At 39.2% G+C, this 21,882-nt stretch overlaps 1 protein-coding gene across 1 annotated transcript in view; it reads left to right on the top strand.

Annotated features, from left to right (window-relative positions):
• CDH8 (cadherin 8) overlaps positions 1–21,882 on the top strand; it is a 1,221,794-nt gene that overhangs the window by 280,006 nt on the left and 919,906 nt on the right. Inside the window, exon 6 of the mRNA XM_084959944.1 lies at positions 2,893–3,006. The gene's annotated coding sequence lies outside the window, so the exon portion shown is untranslated. The remainder of the gene's footprint in view (positions 1–2,892; positions 3,007–21,882) is intronic.

Here is a 21,882-nt window from a genome sequence, read left to right as displayed (position 1 = left end):
GTGACCTTAGCAATAGCTCTATGATTGTGGCATTATAATGAGTGTAAACAGGTAGCAAATCAGGATTTGCCAATAATAGTAGTAACTCTCACTTTCCTAAAGCCCTCAGTAGCTCACCCAGTATCCCAAGGCTCACAGCAGCTATTTCTTCCAAGAGTACAAAGACCACAGAAGACTAAATAGAAGATTAAATAGATTTTGCAAAATCAAAATGTGATAAAACTACATTTCAATGAGAGGGGAACAAGGAGAGGAAGTGGCAAGGGAGAAAAACGTGTGCAGAACACCAGCCTTTCTAATCTCAGAAAACAGAGCCTTTCCTTGGGGCTGAGCTCATGTTGACTCATCACAGAAATCACAGAGTGAGGATGAGAGAAAGTCCTGAGGAAGCAAGGATCTGACAAACTTCCCTGATAACCTTGACTGCCTGGACACGTGAATTGGGCTGGGCTTTGAAAGTGAAAGGGAACCTGCCTGGCAAACAAGCTGAAACTACAGAAAGTTTAATTAAAGCCAGTGGGGGGATAGTAAAAGTGGGGAGTAATTAGGGCAGCAAGAAAAAAGGACAAAAAAGAAAGCAGAAGATGATTAAAGGAAGGCTCTGGGGGCATGAAGCTACCTGGATAGAATTCTGTTGACAACTATTAAAAATAAGTTTGGTGTTTTGTCTATTCCTAGTTTAAAATTTTGATTTGCAAGGGTATCTCTGTGTGTGTGTGTGTGTGTGTGTGTGTGTGTGTGTGTGTGTGTGTGTGTGTGTTATCCCCTATTATCTGTATTTTTCCTTGGCTACCAGCTGAGTGGGAACGAAATAAAAAAATGCCGTGATCCAAACTGGATTTTAATGAGGACAGTTCACTGCCTGCCAAGTCCTTGGGAATGAAGTTGGCGGACTGGACCCACTGGTCCTGGAGGGTCCCTGCTCTGGATCTGAAAGCCCCTCTGTTAAAAACTTGGCATCCCTTCTGCAGCTTCTCTTTGCCTCTGCCAAAAAGATGAAGGCAGCGTCTGGCTCTGAACGTGCAATGCTAAAAGTTGCCATGACTGTCAGAGACCCAAGGAAGGAGCACTTCCTTTCCCTGACATGAGTCAGCTTCAGTTCCAACCCAGGGACCCTCTGCTGTTGTCGCCTTCCCTGAGAGATAACAACTTTTTTTTTTTTTAATTCTTCATAAACACCAAATATGTCGCTTTCTACATTAAGTTTGGTAAGGACCCAAGAAGAAAAATTTCTCTTCAAGAAGTCGTCCTTATGAAGGGCACTGTTACTTGCTGATATATCTAGAGTCGAGAGCTGGTATGGAAGAGTTTCAGGCAATGAAGCTCAAGTTTTAAGAGTCAGATTCTAAACTTCCTGAATCTGAACTTAAGAAAGGGTTTGTATTTTTTTTTTTTTCCTTCTTTTTAGGGCCGCACCCACAGCATATGGAAGTTCCCAGGCTAGTGGTCAAATCGGAGCCTCAGTTCCAGCCATAGCCACAGCAATAGCAACAGCAACGCGGGATCCAAGCTGCGTCTGAGACCTACACCACAGCTCATGACACCACTGGATCCTTAACCCACTGAGTGCGCTCAGGGATCGGGCCTGCATCCTCATGGATCCTAGTTGGGTTCATTAACTGCTGAGCCATGAAGGGAACTCCCAAGAAAGGGTTTGAATTTTTGATAGAACTATTATGGGGAAGCAACAAAGCTCTCTAAGCAGGAGAATGACATTAGTTATTATGATTATTATTTCTGTTAGAAAAATGATTCTTGCAAGCTGAGACAGATTTATGTGTGTGACTGTTAAAAATAAATATTAATGTATGTATGCATATGTGTATTTGTGTATTTATTTGCCTATTTATGTTATGTAAAAATGTCTTGAATACCACCAGTATTGTGCATACCCAAACATGATTTCTGTAGAGGCATTAGGATGAAAATAAATCCCATGCCAAATCTTTTGACATATTTGTAGTTCACATCTCCACTGTTATGGAGGATTCCTCAGCTAGAGAAGAGAACTTTATAGAAAAGCAAAACCCATGGTTCCAGTAAAGAACAATTCCCAATTTAGAGTGCTTGAATCATCCTTATTCCCAGTCCACACCAGAGACAATGAAATCAAAATGGTGGGTGGAAGAGGGAGTTCCCGTCATGGCTCAGTGGTAGCAAACCCAGCTAGTATCCATGAGGACATGGCTTCAATCCCTGGCCTTGCTCAGTTGGTTAAGGATCAGGCATTGCCATGGTCTGTGGTATAGGTCACAGACACAGCTCAGATCCTGCATTGCTGTGGCTGTGGTGTAGGCCGGAAGCTACAGCTCCAGTTCGACCTCTACCCTGGAAAACTTTGATATGCCATGGGTGTGGCCATTAAAAAAAAAGAAAGAAAAAAAAATGGTGGGTAGAAGATACAAACCACAGCATTATTATCCAACCACCTCATAAAAGTGCAGAAGGAAGCCTCATTTTAGAATTATTACAGGAGTTTCCTTTCAGTGCAGTGAGTTAAGGATCTGGCATTGTCACTGCAGTGTTTGAGTCACTGCTGTCATGCAGGGAGATCCCTGAACCCCGGAACCTCCACACATGTGGGAATGGCCAAAAAAAAATTGCTATGGAAGGTTGCAGGGTTACATCTGAGACAAACTGAAAAGGGGTATTAGGAGAAAAAATAACAAAGCCCATCCAGAAAAGAGTAGAATCACATGTAACATAAAGAGTAAAAAAAAAAAAATCATTTGCACTTGAAGAACAGTTGTATGGGGGAAAAATGCAGAAAAGGCCCAAGAAAATTTGTCACTTTGACATTTCACATAAAGATATTTTTCACTGTTCAATATAATTTTGATACAGTGACATGAAAACAAATCATCCTTCCATGGTATCCTCTTTATCCTACAGGTTGAAGTTAATTAGGATGGGCAAATGACAGTAGCAGTTCTGTGCCTGAACGTGAACTTCACTGATTTGCAGAGACAGAGAGAGAGAATTGGTTTCCAGTAGTTCCCCCAAAGAGTGAGTAACATTCTTTGCCACAAATCTCAAGATTTGGTATTTTAACTTTTCTTTTTTATTTCTTATTTAAAAAATTTTATTGACATATAGTTGATTTTACAATGTGGTGTTTTCTGTTATATGGAGTAGTTATTTGGTTATAGATATATATTTTTTCCTTATATATTAAATTCCCAGAATAAGGATGACTATTGAAGAATATTTGCACATTTAACTTTTATAGATGAGTAGACATAAAGATAAATAGATCAATTTATTTATAGGTATATAGAAAGAGGATAAATGTTTGATTCAAAAGTTTATTAATTTCCAGTTCTTTTGGTATCAGTTTCTACATTCACTTCAAGGAGAAAAAGAAAAATTGTCTATGTGTGTGTTCCATATCTTGTTTGCTAACTAAGAGATTACCAATTATCTCTTGGTTAACTTTGCTAACCAAGAGTTAAATAACTCAATGAAATTTTAAATTGCATCTATATTAATAGTAAAGATTGACATTATGAAGTCTCAATACATGTTTTTTGAGAGAATATTTTTTAGAAGTTTTGTTCATAGACTATTTGTATTTTGTCTTAAGTAATGTTCCTTTCACCCAAGTCTTTTAACTCAAAAGTTCGTGCTTCATGAGATAGCTGAGTAATGTTGAAAGGTCAAGGGTCGGGCCAGTAATTTAGGATGATAGAATTAATCTTATCCTCTGGGTTTTCTGTCTGTTCATTAACTCTGGATGGTTAACTTGGTTCTCTAATTATAGGAATGAATAGTTACTGGGTAGATTTTTCTGTGTTTATATTTAAAAGATTGAGAAACACTAAATGACAGTTTAACATACATGCTTTTTTTCTTTAGTGGATATTTAAGGAGAGATTCACCGTCGTTAAAGTTTTTCTTGATGTCTGAATATCTTAGGGCAATTTAATTTTTTAATTCCAACTGAGCTTCCTGAAATGAAGATTTCTGATGCTCTACTGCCCTTAGAATAAATCAGCATGTATCTGAATCACTACTAAACCAAAACCATGGTTTTCTTTAAAAAGATAATTGACTTAAAAGTTGTTCATTCAAGTTACTCTATATTTTTCAGTTGTTATAGTCTTGTTTTGGTTATTCATGTGAAATCACTTTGGAATTGAGTCATTTATAAAGTGATTGGAAAATACTTATTACCATGAAAATATTCTAATAAGTAGCTCAGATAAGAGGCTAGTTAGCTTAATTGAAGGACCATTGAACAGAGTTAAAATGTGGATTTTAATGTTAGTGCCACATAATGTGTATTATGTGAACAAAGTCGAATCTCTTTGCTTCTCTGCAACTTAATTTTACTCATATATAAAATGAATGGGTTGGTCTATATGTATGAGTCATACAAAGAACAATATTTAGAGGTGTTTTTTTTCCCATTCAAAATTTAATGAATGAAAAAAAAAAAAATGTTGTGGCTTAGCAGTAAAAAACTCAACTAGTATCCATGAGGTGGCAGCTTCGATCCCTGGCCTTGCTCAGTGGGTCAAGGATCCAGCATTGCCATGAGCTGCAGTGTAGGTCACAGATGTGGCTCAGATCCTGCATTGCTGCTGCTGTGGCGCAGGCAGGCAACTACAGCTCCAGTTCAACCCCTAGCCTGGGAACGTCCGTAAACCGCTGGTGTGGCCCTCAAAAGACACACACACACACACACACACACACACACACACACACACACACACTAACAAACATATATATGTATATGAAGGCTAATGGGGAAAATGTGAATTTTTGATAATTGATTACTTGATCTGTGTAATACAAAAATGCTACCATAAAAGTGTGACATTGTGTTAGCCAATGTGTTAAATATATTTTTCAAAGACAGATGCAACAGTATCTTCCATTCCATATACTCTTCTACAGTGTTAACCTGTAACTTCCTATTGAAAGATTGGTTATATTTCATCTTTTTCTTTAATCCGGTTAAGTTTGTGTCTGTGTTGACCAATAGAGGATGGTAGAAAGGATACTATGTAACTTCAGTGGCTGGGTTATGTAAGTCCATGTGTCTTTCAGAAGGCTAGATTTTAGACCTGGTTAAGAAGTCCAACTTTCCTGAGCTCTCCCTGTTACACAAAAAGTCCATTTGCAGGTGCTCTGGTTTACAAGCACAGCTTAGATCCCAGTCAACAGCCAGACATGTAAGTCAAGACACCTTAGATGTCTTTGCCACTAAACATTGAGTCTTACCAGCTGAGGTTTCAGATATCATGAAGCAGAAATAAGCTACATCATTGTGTTGATTCCAGTTTCCTGATCCACGGCGTCCATGATCACCATAGAGTGGTTGTCTTCTGTCATCAAGTCCTACGGTAAACAGACAATACTAAGCATATAAACCTTTTGAACTTGGAAGTGAAGTCCTATACAATATCGCATATTGTAGATAGCACTATACTGTATTACAGCCAACTATACTAAACTATCCATAATAAAAAACTAAACCGTGTAACATTGTGTTTGGGACCAAGCAGAAAGTAGTCAAACCCACAAGGAAACCCTAATGAAAGCAAGGAGGATGTTGATGGTTAAGGCTTGGGAGACTAGGGAGAAAATATTATAAAAAGTTATATGAAAGTAGTTAGTAAATGAAGTTGTGGAAAATTTAATAAAACTGTCACCTTGAATAACGTGGAAAATAAGAAATGTACTTAGTTAACTTGATGAGATAGTGGTGGGTATTTCCTGTCATAAACTAAGGCAAGGCAGAGATGGACTGAAGAACAAACTATTCAGTTCTCGAGTATAAATTGAAGGATATATAGTTTCCAGAACAGTCTTTCAAACAGCAGTGGGTTTTCAAATTAAGAAGGGTCCTGTGGACCAACATCAATTCCAGGATGGAAATGTAAAACCATTCTCAGTACCGCAGAAAGATCTCAGGTGATGTCACATAGAATGTTTCAGAAGGCCAAAACCCCTTGCAAGGACCTCGAGAGCAAACATTTCATTAAAGAAACGTGGTTTCATATTTTAAGAGCATGGTAACACTCACCCTAAGTTTATATACTTTACATTTTTTTATACTTTACTTTTTTTTTTTTTTTTTTGTCTTTTTGCCATTTCTTGGGCCACTCCCACGGCGTATGGAGGTTCCCAGGCTAGGGATCCAATGGGAGCTGTAGATGCCGGCCTACGCCAGAGCCATAGCAACACGGGATCCGAGCCGCGTCTGCGACATACACCACAGCTCACAGCAGTGCAGGATCCTTAACCCACTGAGGAAGGCCTCATGGTTCCTAGTCGGATTCGTTAACCACTGCGCCACAACGGGAACTCCCTATACTTTACATTTTTAACCACAGAAGACGTGCACAACTTTCCCCATTTCCTAAACTGCAAGAAATAATGGTTGTAAGATAATGGTTAATTGAATATAAATTAAATGCCTGGTTTTTGTCAGAATTAATTCAAATAGTATAAGATACTCATTCAGTGCACTCCAGAGCACTATTGTCAGGGGCTGGGCACACCAACTCCTTCTAGGAAATTATTGCTCTTAACCCGAAGTGATGAGTACCTGGAGAAAAAAGTGGCATTGGCTTTTGGACTGATCAGACCCCCACAAGAAGTGTATCTGAGACAGCCACATACAAAACACCAACAACTGGGACAATTGAGAGAATGTTGTATATTGGAAAAAGTTCTGTTTGCATCATCATCCCCCCCTCCCCCCCCCCAAAAAAAAAAAGTTTCTGTAGCTATGGTCCTTCAGACTCCTTACCTAGGAAAATTCTACTTAACAGATACAGTGGTTTGTCTTATCAGGCAGTGTTCCATCTACATCGCAGGGACATTAACAGTTTTACAAATATATGCCCCTGTGTGGTGGAGCCACACACTGGGAGACTTCACCAGGTCTCGACTGTGAGGAGATCACTGGAAAATAAATGAGTTTGTTTCCATAAACACAACAGTGCTTCTTATTAAATATCAGGAAGAGATTATTACAAATATAATAAAGTAACCACAAGCTGGTAGAGATTAATAAAGTGCAGTTCAGAGAAGATGCTGCTTAAAAGATACACAACCTGACTTGGGTTGTCCCAGAGGATAGAGCACAGAACCTTATTGCACTTGAGCCCAGTGTATAGATCCTGTCTATTTATAGAAAAATAACATTTACTACTTACTTGGGAGCATGACCAATGAAATGATGCTTTTCAAAGAGGGAGTGAGCTTTTCACTTTCAATTTTGAATGTGAAATGAGAAGCTTCTATACAGCTATACAATTTTATACAACTGCCAGAAAAATCACAATTGTCTCTATTGTGATTTCCCAAGGAATTCTAGTCTTTGTCTCTTAAACAGAGAAACATTGTAAAACTGTCAGACAGGAAGCCCTCCCTTGAGGGAAAAGACATTTACAGTAGGACCCGGCAGCTGCTGGGGGAATCTCCCAGCCATAATATTTACAGTGCTCTGGTTCAGGTGCTGTCAGTGCAAGTCGTGCTGCACATTCAGTGCCATCACTGTTATTGAAGCTAATGGTTAACTGAATCTGAATTAAATTGCTGTTTTTGTCATAAGTGGACCAAATGGCATAACATACTCGTCCACTCAGGGCAAGGACAGCCTTCTTTTGAGAGCAACAGTGCTGAAAGCATGTCATCACTTAGGGAGGTGTGTTATGCATGTTTCTGGCCACACACATTCAGGAATGTCACTTTCCCCCAGGATGCGGGACACAGCATCACATTGCCCTGGGATATGAGGAATATTGCTCTGGGTATGAGAAGTTCAAATGCTGAGGCTAAACCTTTAAAATGCAGGCTCATTTCTCCTTGCATTATATGTGGTTAAAGTGCACGAGTTTGTAAAACTCACGCGTAAGAGCTGTATAAACGAGAAACTACATAAATGCCAACCCTTTACTCATTGAGATGTGCTGCTAGTCTAGATAGAATGTATGTATTTGGAGGTTAAGATTAGCAACTCCAAGCTAATTGAAACCCACTGTGACACTTTACAGTCATGAAACTAGCTCTGATAAGACTTACGTTGGAATTCTGGCTTTTTAAATCTTGATAGGATGCTATGCTGAGTCCAGAATTTAATGTATTTACTCTCTTTCCTTTACCTCGCCATAGTTTCATGGTCATGTTACTTTCTCTCAACATCCATCTTTGTCTCTCTTGTGCCTATTTTCTCTCTCGCTCTTCCCCTATTTACTTTCTCTTGCTGAACCAAACATAAAATAGTAAATGTCACCAGTTCATTTTTTAGACTCTGCCTTCATTGTCCCTTCACTATTCTAATAATCATTATTTCTAACGCTGAAGCACAAAACTAATTTCACCATCACTTCCATCTTCCCAAGGATGTCATGCCCTCCTCTCATGTGTTCTGTCAAGGAAAGAGTTACGTGTTACGGGGGAAAGAGAATTTGAGATTCAAAACAATAAGCTATAACATTATTAGAAAAAAAAGCGTGAGGGAGAGGGTATGGAAACAGGCATCGAATGGCCAGATATAGTGGCTAGTAGGGAGAAGGAAAAACATTTACCATCTACTGTCTTCTACTTCCATCTTTCCCTTTAAGAAAGCGCAGCTGATATTACAACATTGCTATATATAGATATAGATGCTTAGATAAGAGATTTTTAAAAACAATATATATTTGAAGATTCAACCTCATTATCATCCTCTCAGCAATTTAATGACCACTCAAGCCATGTCTAAAGTCCATTTCTTGGAGATCCTGTCGTGGTGCAGTGGTTCACGAATCCGACTAGGAACCATGAGGTTGCGGGTTCAATCCCTGACCTTGCTCAGTGGGTTAAGGATCCAGCATTGCCGTGAGCTATGGTGTGGGTCACAGATGCGGCTCAGATCCCGTGTTGCTGTGACTGTGGTATAGGCCGGCGGCTACAGCTCCGATTAGACCCTTAGCCTGGGAACCTCTATATGCCGTGGGAGCAGCCCCAGAAAAGGTAAAATGACAGAAAAAATCAAATCAAATCAAAAAGTCCATTTCTTTTAGATCTGTGAAGATTTGCCCAAATTTCTCTAGATTGGATAAATGGAGAAAGTATGGTGAAGTATGAAAAGCATGGATTTTATTACTAAACACATTTTGGCTTGAATCTGAGCTCTGTGACCTCAGGAGAATTGCTTTAATCAATTTGCTCACTTTCATAATAGGTACCAACTTTATAAGAGATCATGCAATGCGGTAAGAGAATTGTGAAGTAGAGTCCCTGCCTAGCACATGTGAAGGGTTCCATAAGTGCATGTTCTTTCCCTGGTCTTCTCTTCTACACTCTCAGCAGAGCATATGTACCTTGCACTCTGCCCATCCTATTGGGACTTAGTAGAGATCTTTGTGTCCTTCTGGAATCCAAGATCTCTGCCTACTTCCATAAAACATGACCTTAGTAGCAATAATAGCTAACATTTTCTGGATGGATTATCTATGTGCCTGTGTCAGACATAACACTAACCTATTTCTTAGTGTTATCTTATTTAATCTTTTCAATATCCCTCAAAAGAGATACTATTAATATTCCCAGATGAGGAACCTTCATGTCCAGGGATTACATAACGTCCCTAGGTTACACCTTAGTGACAGGAGTAGCCAAAACATAAGCCTTGCAATATAATCTAGGTACCCATCTCTGAATCACATCACTACACTGCTCTTTTACACTACAAGGGGTAATTCATGTTTGATAATTGAGATTACAAAGAGGCATAATAAAAATGGAGGTCACGCATGGCCCCAGGAAACAGAAATAATGCTACATGTGTATTGCTGACAACTTACTTTCAGAATAGTTCTGCCAGAGTTGGCAACATATAGAATTATTTTTTTGCATCTTGCTCAACTCTGAGTGCAACTAACCTAAGATTACCTGATTGATGATGGAGATACAGTTTTATGTGCAGCAAGAAAGAATATGGAAGCTTGTGGCATCCCATCAACTCTTTAATTTCCTACATTAAGCGGCACAAAGTGATTAGACTGAAAAGGCACTTTACCATTCAATGCAGGGAAAGCTGCTTGATTTTATTTCCAGAGAAATTGGCCCCTTCTTCCTCCTACTCCCTTTTTGTCTTTAGAAAATAGAAGGGGAGGAAAGCATGATGTTGATTGGCTTTGTAAGAAGTCTATGGCACAAGAGAAAACAAGAACTAGATTTACATCCTGTATAATATGACAGGTCTTGTACCAGTTTTAACAGAAACAACATCCATCGTCCAACAACCATTTGTGCTGTGACAGGCTTGGAATCAACATTTACCTTCACCGTCTCACTTATGTTTCACCACCTCCTACAGAGATGTTTGTGATTATCTTTATTTTCATAGGCAGAAAAGGAGGCACAATGGATTAAATAAGTGCCCAACATCAAGGACTACTGTTGAACATGAGATTTGCACCCAGACAATTTAATCCTAGTGTCTGTGCTTTTAACCCCTATATCCCACCAAAAGAAAAATGTGACTAGAATGGGGGTGGAAGCAGAGAGGGGCGATTTAACCCTAGTGTCTGTGCTATTAATCCCTATATCCCACCAGCAGAAAAGCATCACCAGAGCAAAGATGAAAGCAGAGAGGACCATCATCATTCTTGGAGAGCAGGAACTTTGGAGGTTGGGGTTGAAGTAAGAGAGTGCCATCCAGTGATTTACAGTCCCTCTGTGTACATTAGGGGCCTTTGACAGATTTAGGTTTTATATAAGGAAGCCTTTCATATCATATTAAATCAAATTGCATTAATACAGTAATCATCTTAGGACAATGCAAAATGGCTTAGTAGTGAGTTAAGAATCATCCGTCCTTGGACACTTTCTCAATGGGGGGATGACCCTGAATGGTCTGCTCCAAATATCCGTCCATACATAGACAATGTTGTGATTACTCCCTAACACATTTCAATAATCTCAGTCGTTCAGGATGCTTTAGGCTGAGTGGTTTATAAACTACAGAAATTTATTGATCACAGTTCTGGAGGCTGAACTCCAAGATCAAGGTGCTGGCTGATTTGGTGTATGGTGAGGAAAGCTTCCTGGCTCATAGACACTGTCTTCTTGCTGTGTTCTTGCATTATAAGGGGCAAGGGAGCTCCCTGGGGTTTCTTTTATAAGGACACTAATCTCATTCATGAGGTCTCCACACTTATAAGCCAATCACCCCCCAAAGGCCCTGCTTTCAAACAAACCACATTAGGGATTGCATTTCAGTACATGAATTTGGGGTGAGGGGACACATTCTGTCTGAAGTATTCTGAATAAACAAATACTACTAACTACTTCTGTCATTCCTAGAGAAGACTCTTTCCTTGGGAAACTTACAGTAGTGTTATTTGGTAAGAAAACCCGAGTTCCTAGAATCAGAAAGCTTGTCCTTCGCCAGCTGTGATATTGTGATTTACAATGAGAATCATATATTTGTCTTCATTCCTCTTTCTGGCACAAAGCTCCTAAAGCCCTTGGAATTTCCAGTGAAGAGAGCTGAGAGCAATAAAGGCATCTTTTGTTATGTCAATGAATTGACTTTTGGAAAGTACCAAAGGATGAGGGATGGCAGCCAATGAAGCCAACCATGTGATTAGAGGTTGGAATTTGCAGTCCTGCCCAGGCCTCTGGGGAGTGAAGAGAGGCTGGACCATAAGTTCTATTACCAGTGGCCAATGATTTAATCATCTGTGCCTGTGTAATCAAGTCTCCATAAAAACCCAAAGGAGAGGGGATAGTGAATTTCCAGGTTGGTAAATACATGGATATTTGGGGAGAATGACATACTCAGAGAGGGCATGGAAGCTCTGAATCCCTTTTCCCACACACCTTGTCCTTTGCATTTCTTCTTCTGGCTGTTCCTGTGTTTTATGCTTTTATAGTGAACTGGTAACCCAGTGATTAAACATTTCCCCAAGTTCTGTGTGCTGCTCTATAGCAAATTAATCAAACCCATGGAGAGGGTGGTGGAAACCTTCAATCCATAGCTAATTGGTCAGAAGCCCAGGTGACCACCTGGACTTTTGATCGGTATCTGAAGTGGGTTCAGGGGAGAGGGAGTGGTCTTGTAGAACTGAGCCCTTAACCTATGGGATCTCACGTTATCTCCTGGTAGATTGTGTCAGGATTCAGTTGAATTTTAGGACACTGAGCTAGTGCTAGAGAATTGCTTGGTGTGAGAAAAAGCCCACACATTGGAATTAGTTTCACAGTTGTATCAACTGTAATCTTTTCCTTCCTCCGATCTCAAACCCGCGTTTTAGGTCCTGTGTCAAGTCTTACTTGCTTCACTCTTTCCTCACCAACATCTTCGAGCTTCCCAAAGGATCCCATTTCACACTCATGGAAACATTTGCTGCAGTTTATAGCATTCTTGGTGGTTTGGTTCTGCCATAGAGATGACAGTATAAAACATAGAGAACAGAAGTATAGTGCAGTGGTTTCTAAATTTCTTTTCAAACACAAAAGTATGCAGAATTCTGATACAAAATAGAGGGAAGCAGGGATGCTCTGGTGGATGTGAAGGTACTGACCTCCCAACATTTTCATCTAGTTCCTGGCCCTTTCCCATCTAATGAGCAGGCAACCCATAGTCAGAATGACGGAATTCAAACTCAGTCCTACTAGGTGATCACAGACAAGTTCTCATGTATCTGGGTCTCTCTTCTTTATCTTTGCCATAGAAATTAATTTTAGGCCAACTTCAAGGGTTGAATTAAGGCTTCAACGAGATAAACAACCAGAAATGTTTCACTTTCTTCTTTTCATGTCTTCAACTGTCCCTTCTCCAGCCTGTTTTTTTCCCCCTCAATTCTTCGTACCCTCCCTCCCCATTTCTATAATACCTTTCATAATGCAGTATCCACAGTAGGCCTTCACCGTACATTTCTTCATTTAGGGTTTCATTTCCTGAATAGTAAAGATTGATTTTGAATATATTATAATTACAATATATGCTAAGAAAATAATATAACAGCCACCATGTTGGTGTTTCTGGACATATATTTATAGAGCTATTTTTTATTATGGAAATAGAGTTTGCATATTCATGGACTATGTTTTCCATTCCACAATACCACATTAGGCAATATATTACATCTCCTGGCCTGCTTGATATTCATTGCTAATAAAGTCTCATAGAAATAAAGCTATGTGGTAATAGAATGGCAGGTTTTTATTACAGAGATGTTTCTATTATGCTAATTTATGATTTAGATGATTTACGCTAATAAGTGTAATTTCTTAATATAAACAAAACTATAGTCAAATTTTGAAATGCCTCTACCTCTGGCTGGCAAATTTACATACCTCACAGTTTTATTAAATATAGTCTGTGGAGATAAAACACATTTTTTACATAACAATCACCTCCGGCTTTTCCATGGAGAATTTGATGGCATAAAACAGCTGCACATCTGTAATTGTTTTGCCACCTGTTCTGTGGAAGTGAAGGTTCTGTGCCTCTCAGTGGTGACTGGATGATGTTTGGCTCACGTTTCAAGGTCATGAGTTCCCCTACCTTCATTTTTTGAAACCCTTCGAAGTATGGAGTAGGGTGGGTAATATCTGATGGAGCTGATTTTCCAAGGGTTGATTAGAAATTTTCCAGAAGAAAGGAATTAAATAGCAATTTGTTCAAAATCAGCCAGATGACCAGATAAGAGGAGACACCCACCATCTGTGATGAGCTTTAATTTCTAATTTTCCAAAGGGCAGTTATTTTAGTTTTATTTCAATTCAGAAAAATAGATTGAGTTCAAAAGAAACAGGAGCATTTAGGAAAAAACTATGAGGGATGACAATATTGTTTAGTGATTGGTCTCGTTTTCTCTCAAGCATGCATACCCACATGTTCACACAGAAATTATCTCTCAATCTATGAATGTTAATTGTATAATATTAAAGCACATTGATCATTCTATCTCAATTAAGTAAAATCTTATGGGTGATTTCTTTTGACCTCATTCTGAACAACTGCACTAAGATCGTTAAATCACCGAAGGTCCTAAATCTACCTGTTGTGAGATTAATATAGATGACCCGTGTGTTTATACCAGCAACTCTACTTTGGGGTGTCTTAAAGTGATATTCGTGTAATCACTCACTATGATGTGACACGGTATTGAATCGTCGCATCACCCACAGAGAGATGACAGGTGAGATGAGGAAAGGAATTCCTAAAATGTAAAAGTTCTTATAACTTTCTCATACAACCTGCTACATACATCCAAACCTTAGAAATTTCATTTTTAGTTTTCAGTTTTACATCATGGCTTAAATCATGATTTTGTTTATTCAAGTGTAATTACGCATAGGACAGACTGCCTATGACATATATTCCATGTAACCTTCCTTCTGTCAACATGTAATGAAAAAGGAAAGTTCACAGATAGAAAGGAGAGGATTGACTTAAGAGGATTTGTTGCTTTGTTTTTGTTTTAATATACAGAAACAACATAAAAGTGGCAAAAACGTAGTCAAAGATGCATCTCGAGTTTCCACCTAGATTGGTTCATGGATAATTGTGCCACTAGTAGAAATCAGCAGTGAGGGGATAGGAATTGTTTTAGAGAGAAGGGAAGGCAATGAATCCAACTTATGCTGCAGGTCCAGGGGCTTCTTGACCTAAATTTGATGTCCTTACATTGTAGGGAGCACTGTATTAGATCTCTTCTGAGGGTGATTTTGCCCCCACCCCCACCCCTGCAAGGAACACGTTCTGCAAAGTTTGGAGATATTTTTGGTTGTTAAACTGGAGAGTGAAAGGAGTGGCTATCACTAGCATCCAGCAGAGCCCAGGAATGCTGTTAAGGACAGAACCCCCAGTGCACAGGGGATACCATGGAAACATTCAGCCCAAAATGTCAACAGTGTCCAGACTGAGAAACTGTTTACTGGATCATGGAGGACGGTTTTATACACACAGGGCTGTCATCCAAGAGCGTGGAAACAAGAGTGCCCCATAATGAAAAACATGTGGAGAATAAACATTATAGGAGTTCATGGAGGTTCAAAGATTGTAGGAGGATGATAGAAACAACGAAATACATTAATGCATTTTCAGGAACCCAGTGATGTAGAATTATTATCCTTGGTATACATATAAAGCGACAAAGGCTTAAGAAGTAATTTTTCCAAGTTTACATAGCTATTAGTAAGCAGCAGAAGAAAATTTCAAACTTACTTCTCTTTGACTCCACAGTCAATTCACTGTCCTGTCTACCAAACTGAGAACTAAAAGCTATTACAATGAGTGATAAATGATCTTTCCAACAATGACTGAGGGCTTCCTGCTGTCCTTGAATGCTTAATGTTGAACATTTTGCTAGGCTGATCTGCAGCCCATATTTAGGGATCAGCAGAGGACTGCTGTAAATATTATAATTTTAGCAATGCTTCTAGCCTCCATATATTTGCTACTTAACACCAGGAGCAACCTCCTGAAATGGGCCAGATCATACATGGTCAAAAGCATACAGCATCCCTTAAAATAACCTGAGATATCTTTTAGAAACATAAATCAGAGTATCTACTCTTTGCTTTGATTATTGCCTTGCATAGCTTTTACAACCCCCTGGAAATGATGTTGATACTTAATGCTGAAGCCATATACTGGAGCTATATTTTGGATCAGAAAATGAGTACATCACTATATGGCAATTCGTGACCATAAAATACAATAAGACCTCTAAACATCAAGAGGCAAGAATTAGATTCAGTCCCCTGCTCAACAAATACATTAATTTTTGACCTTGGTTCAGTCACTTATTATTTTTAGGACCCAACTGCAAATGACTGAATTAAACTTTTCAAGCAGTCATTGGTAGCTCCAATTGGAACGGATTCTATGATCCTTAGAACTTAAAAGCACATAATCCCTGGAGTTCCCGCTGTGGTGCAACAGATCATTGGTGTATCTGCAGCACAAGAACACAGGTTTGATGACTGGCCTGAAACAGCAGGTTAAAGGATCTCTGGTTTTACCACAGCAGCAGCGTAGGTCACAATTCTGGTTCAGACCCCTTACCTGGAACCTCCATGTGCCACGGGTAGCCATAAAAAGAAAAATACAAATGAACAAACAACAAAAAAACCTATGTCATCCCAAACTGCCACTTTAGCAATACCTAACAGTACTCATCCATGCATTCAACAAACGTTCCTTGTAAACCTACTCTTTGTAATGCAGAGGGGGCTAAATATAAAGCTTAAAAGACTTGATTCCTGCCCAGAAACTAAAAATAACTCAAAATTTATTATGAGAAGAAGTAGAGTCGTAGCTAGTAGATAAGTTCAGACACAATACTTTGATTTAGGGGACAAAAGTGATTGATTAATGGGCTGGCATTTGAATGAGAAGGTTGAAAACTGAGTACCATTATCAAAAATATCCTTTTTTTCTTTATTTCTTTTTTTCTTTTTTTTAATAGGTACTGAGAGTAATGGAGATCCATTTCCCTGGAATGGGTTAGCTCTTCTCTTTATTCATTCCCAAAAGATTTGCATTGTGTCCTTGTGGAAAGGGCACTTTATCTGTCATCATTACTGGATATCATTTTCTAACTGAATGCTTGGCACAAAGTGATATGCTATTTCACAAATAATTATGAAGTATTCTATATAGTACTTTCATGGAGCTGGGGTCTGGGTATTTTTTAAATGGACAAAAAAAAAAATGATTAACCAGGATAGTTTGTAATAAATTAATCTGGATTTAGTAGTGAGTGGAGATTTACCATGCTCATATACACAGGTGTTTAAAAAAAAAATCAAGAGGGAAAAAAACCTACATGATTTAGGTTCTATTTGTATCAGTCGTATTTAGAGTCCTTTAGGGTTACACAATTTACTAGGCTAATTTCAGTGCAGCACAGGTGTTTATTCTAAGGCTCAAATTAGCTTAAAAAAAATGAATTGATGCAAACTAGCAAAACCCCATAATAGTGTATCATCCCCACTTTATCTCTGAATTACTCATGTTTAAACAGTCAGATGGACCGATCTCCATTTCTCAAAAGGCGCAGAGCCATTGCTGGAAAATGACAGTAGGAATGGCTCTTAAAGGGAAAGTGGTCCAAAGCTCTGAGGAGAAATAGCTGACTCTAGGGATAGAAGTAGGAAATACACAAAATGAGCCTGAAGCATCTTCTAGGGCCGGAAATAAGGAAGTGCTGAAAAAATAATGGGGATATGCTAAAAAAGATACAGGAGTCAAATGAAAAGGTTTCTAATGATTAAAGCTGGAAGAATTTGAGCAGCAAGCAGGGTAATATTGGGTTATTAACCTAAGCATAAAATAAATATCCATAACTCTATACTGATATAAATAAATGCTAGAATAAATTTTAGAATTGCCAAAGATGGACACATCTCTCATGACAAGGAATTCAGATAAGGCACATAGATGTTCCATTCTAGTGAGGTAGAACATTACTCTTCACTTCTTAAGTGTGGATTGTGTATGGTAACTTCCTTCTAACAGTACACAAGGAGAAGGGGGGGAAAGAGTAGCTTTACACTGGATAAATCCGGCCAATACTTAGCCAGGTGCTCCAGATTCACATCAACTGGGATAAGTCATGTTGAGAGTATAAACCTTTGATATAGTCTGCTGAAAAGGGCATTTTTTCCTCTTGTAATCTTCCCACCAAAAACAGAACCCCACCCCCACCTCTGGTCTAGTCATGAGCCAAACATCAGACATATTCTAACAGAGGGACAGTCTTCAAAACAGCTACGATACTTCTCAAAACTGTCAAGACTGTCAAAAACAAAGAAAGTCTGAGAAATTGTCACACCAGGAGAAGACCAAGGAGACTATTGTCACACTAGGAGATTTCATCCTGGGTAGGATTTTGGAACAAAAAAGGGACATTAGGAGTTCCTATTATGGCTCATCAGTAACTAACCTGACTAATATCCGTGAGGACATGGGTTCGATCCTTGGCTTTGCTCAGTGGATTAGGAACCCAGTGTTGCTGTGAGCTGTGGCAGAGTCCAGCAGCTATAGCTCTGATTCAACCTCTATCCTGGGAACTTCCATATGCCTTGATTCCTAGCCTGGGAACTTCCATATGCTACAGGTGCAGCCCCCCAAAAAAAGAAAGAAAGAAAAGGGACATTAGGTAAAAGTGAGGGGAGCCAGGAATTTAATTATTAATAATGTGTTGATATCCGTTCATTATTTGTAATAAACATATACATAAACAGAATATTAGTCATAGGGAAGCTGGCACACGGTATATGGAAAGTCTCCTGCAGTGTTTCTGTGGGTGTCATACTGTTTTTAAATTTAATTTGATTTTTTTAAAAGGAAGCCCATAGAAGTTCCCTAGTGGCTCAGTGGGTAGCAGGTTAAGGATCTAGCATTGTCACCACTGCCCTGCCGTGGGATCAATCTTTGGCTCAGAAACTTACACATGCTGCGAGCACAGCCAAAAAAAAAAGGAAGCCCTTGGAGTTCCACTGTGGCTCAGCAGATTATGAACCCAACTAGTATCCATGAGGACATGTGTTCAGTCCACTCCATGGGTTAAGGACCTGGTGTTGCCATGAGCTGTGTATGGTGTAGGCCGGCAGCTTCAGCTTAAATTAGACCCCTAGCCTGGGAATTTCCACATGCTGCAGGTGAGGCCCTAAAAAGACAAAAAGAAAAAAAAAAAAACAACTATTGGAGTCCCCCATCTTTTCCTGATTCAAAGGTCTATTTCTAATTCTAACTAATCCATTTGGTTCTTCAAGTTCTGGAATCGCATCCATTTGTTTGTCTCCTGTAGTTTTCTCTCTTCACTCTGTGTCTCTGGACATTGAACACAGTGGGTCTGATGTTTGACGGTGGGCAACTGACCTTTTTTCCTAACATCTCCCTTCACAGACTGGGTGCAAACCACACATTTTTCCATAAACACTGACATGTTCTTGAACCTCATACCACTCATTCCACCTCATGAATTTATTGATAAGTAGCTGAAGTTTCGCTACCTTTTTATTTATTTATTTATTTATTTAGGGCCACACCTGGGGCATATGGAGGTTCCCAGGTCAGGGGTCTAATTGGAGCTATAGCGCCACAGCCACAGCAGTGTAGGATTCTAGCCGTGCCTGCAACCCACACCACAGCTCACAGCAACACTGGATCCTTAACCTACTGAGTGAGACCAGGGAACGACCTTGTGTCCTCATGGATGCAGAAACACGTTTAGGAAAAAAACGTTTTTCCTATAAGTTCCTTCTTCAAAGATAGAACCCTTAGCTTAGTTATTTCACTATATTGAAATAAACAATGAGCCAAAGTCTTAAAATGCTATACTTACAACATTATCAATTTTGTAACAGTTAAAATAGGACCTCTTTGGAAAAAACATTTTTCCTTTTCAGCTGCACCTGCAGCATATGGAAGGTCCTGGGTGAGGGATCGAACCCTCACTGCCACAGAGACAACATTGGATCCTTACCCAGTGTTCAGCGCCACAGAAGGAACTCTGAAAATGTTTAGAGCTATAGACTTCATTGTGCTACTTACAAATCACACTCTCTTCTCTTCTAATAATACAAGAACTAATAATAAGAGAGGACACTTATTGGCTCAATCTGAACTGTTTGCTCATTTTGGCATCAATTAGGGTGCAAGAGAATAAATAATCATGACCAGTCACCCCGGTTTTCTGTGGCTGACCCAGTCTTAGCACTGAAAGTCTATGCCCTGGGCTGTGGTCACATATCCACCTTGCAATGGAAAGTGAATAACAGAACAGTATCACTTGAAACACAAGAAGGAGAGTGGCTCCCCAGAAAGAATTTACTCAAAAAAGAAGTTAATATATGTAAAGCACTTTGAACAATGCCTGGAATGACATATTAAACGCTCAATAAATATTAGTATAAAAACTCATTCCCCGAAATTCATATGAGTATCTACTATAAAATCAGTGCTTTTTTGCTTTTTTACTTACCTCTAAGAAAGAATAATATGCTGCAATTTTAACTTTGACATACCATCAATCTCAAAATACGTTTGGACTTCAGTGATATTAAAATGTGATTTTTTTGTGTGCATATTTGATTTGAAAAAAGTTAAATGTGTACACTTAGATTGACTACATATATAGCTCATCAGGATCTGCATGGTTTGAGCCATGCCAATTCGATTTCCTCTTTCCAAAATAGGATGTTGTTTCCTTCTTTAAGGCCTTTGCACTGTGTTTTCTGTACCTAAGATGCTAATGTCTATTCCTGCTGCCTTTTCAATGACAGTCACCGTTTTTGGAAGGCATTTCATAATCACCCAAACTAAGGCACTTCTGCCACCTCCACTTCATCCTGATCATCCTCTGTGGACCAGTAGCTGTCTGTTGGTATTAATCTCACCATACTTATCAACACTTAAAATTATCTTATTCATTTCTCTCTTTGCCTGTTGGCTCCCCCACTCTAGAAAAGAGTCTCTGTGAAAATGGGAGTAACACCCATGCCTAGCCTAGCACATAAATTTGCTTAATAAATTAGTGTTAACTGGGAGTTCCCATCATGGCTCAGTGGTTAACAAATCCGACTAGGAACCATAAGGTTGCAGGTTCAATCCCGGGCCTTGCTCCGTGGGTTAAGGATCTGGCATTGCCATCAGCTGTGGTGGAGGTTGCAGATGCGGCTTGGATACCGTGTTGCTGTGGCTCTGGCGTAGGCCAGTGGCTACAGCTCTGATTGGACCCGTAGCCTGGGAACCTCCATGTGCCGTGGGAGTGGCCCAAGAAATGGCAAAAAGACTAAATAAATAAATAAATAAATTAGTGTTAGCTAAATGAATTAATCAACTCTTTTGCTTTGTTTTGTTTCCGATAATGTGTAGCAAGGAATTGTGAACTACAGGACCAAATGAGAAGAGTAGAAAACAGCAAGTCTTTTTAGATGATGACTTAAGTAGGCTTGTTTCTCTTGACTCTGTTACATCCTATATTCATGCCTGCTGAGAGTAAAAACAATATGTGGATTAGGAAGAATGAGATTTTGTAAAAAGGTTAAGAAGAAGAAAAGAAGATATAATATTGTTTGCAGCTTCCCCAGTTGATGAAAGAAAGGCCCTGGAAGGCCTTTTAATGTCATTTGGTTTGTATTGTTTTACTGTTATTTTTGGCCAGAGTGTGGAAAACAAAATAGATAACTGCTCACATCACAAGTGCACTTGGCTATGAGAATGTGATAAATTCACTTACATCTGGAAAGTCTATCAGACTTCCAGAGTTCCCAAAGCAAAATTTAGGAAGCTTTCCAAATCTGCAATCATTTGGATTTTCTCTTTTGCTGTCAACTTGTGGACACATATCTGTGAGAATTTAGAATTATTGGTGAAGGATTAGTTCCTATTCTGATAACCACTAGAATAAGCGAACCAATATAAAACCAGTGGACAAACAAAAGGCACATGTATGTGTGATGACGGTAATTTCAATACCTGTTGAAAAGAAAGGAAGGCAAATGGGAAGGCAGGAAAGGGAGGAGGAAGAGAATAAAGAAAGAGAAAAAAGGTGGGGGGAGAAAAGAGAAAAAAAAGAAAAGGAGGAAAAAAAAAAGAAAATTAAGAAGCAACCAGCATAATTAAATCAGTAGAAACAGAGAGGGAGACCTCTTCCTGTCAGCAAGGCCACCACGGGCTCCACTCCCAGAAAAGGATTTGTGGAGAGACATCCCTTATCCGAAATTGAAGTCTTCTTCTCACCGGAGGGTATAGGTCCCCTTTCATCTCTTAACACACATGCCTCCTAAAATCTCAGTACCCCTTTCTGTAACTTAAGACCATACTGCGTGGTAGGAAAACAAGGAAAGCTTTTTTTTTTTTTTTAAACAGTAGCAGAAACTAAAAAGGAGTTTCTACGTTAAATCGTGGCTTGA

Source organism: Sus scrofa, chromosome 6, assembly GCF_054392235.1.
Source record: "Sus scrofa isolate SSC_HxYL_T2T_F1_AM1 chromosome 6, Sscrofa_HxYL_maternal_Yorkshire_Landrace_v2.0, whole genome shotgun sequence".
Taxonomy (NCBI): Eukaryota; Metazoa; Chordata; class Mammalia; order Artiodactyla; family Suidae; genus Sus; species Sus scrofa.
This window is presented reverse-complemented; position numbering and strand designations above follow the sequence as displayed.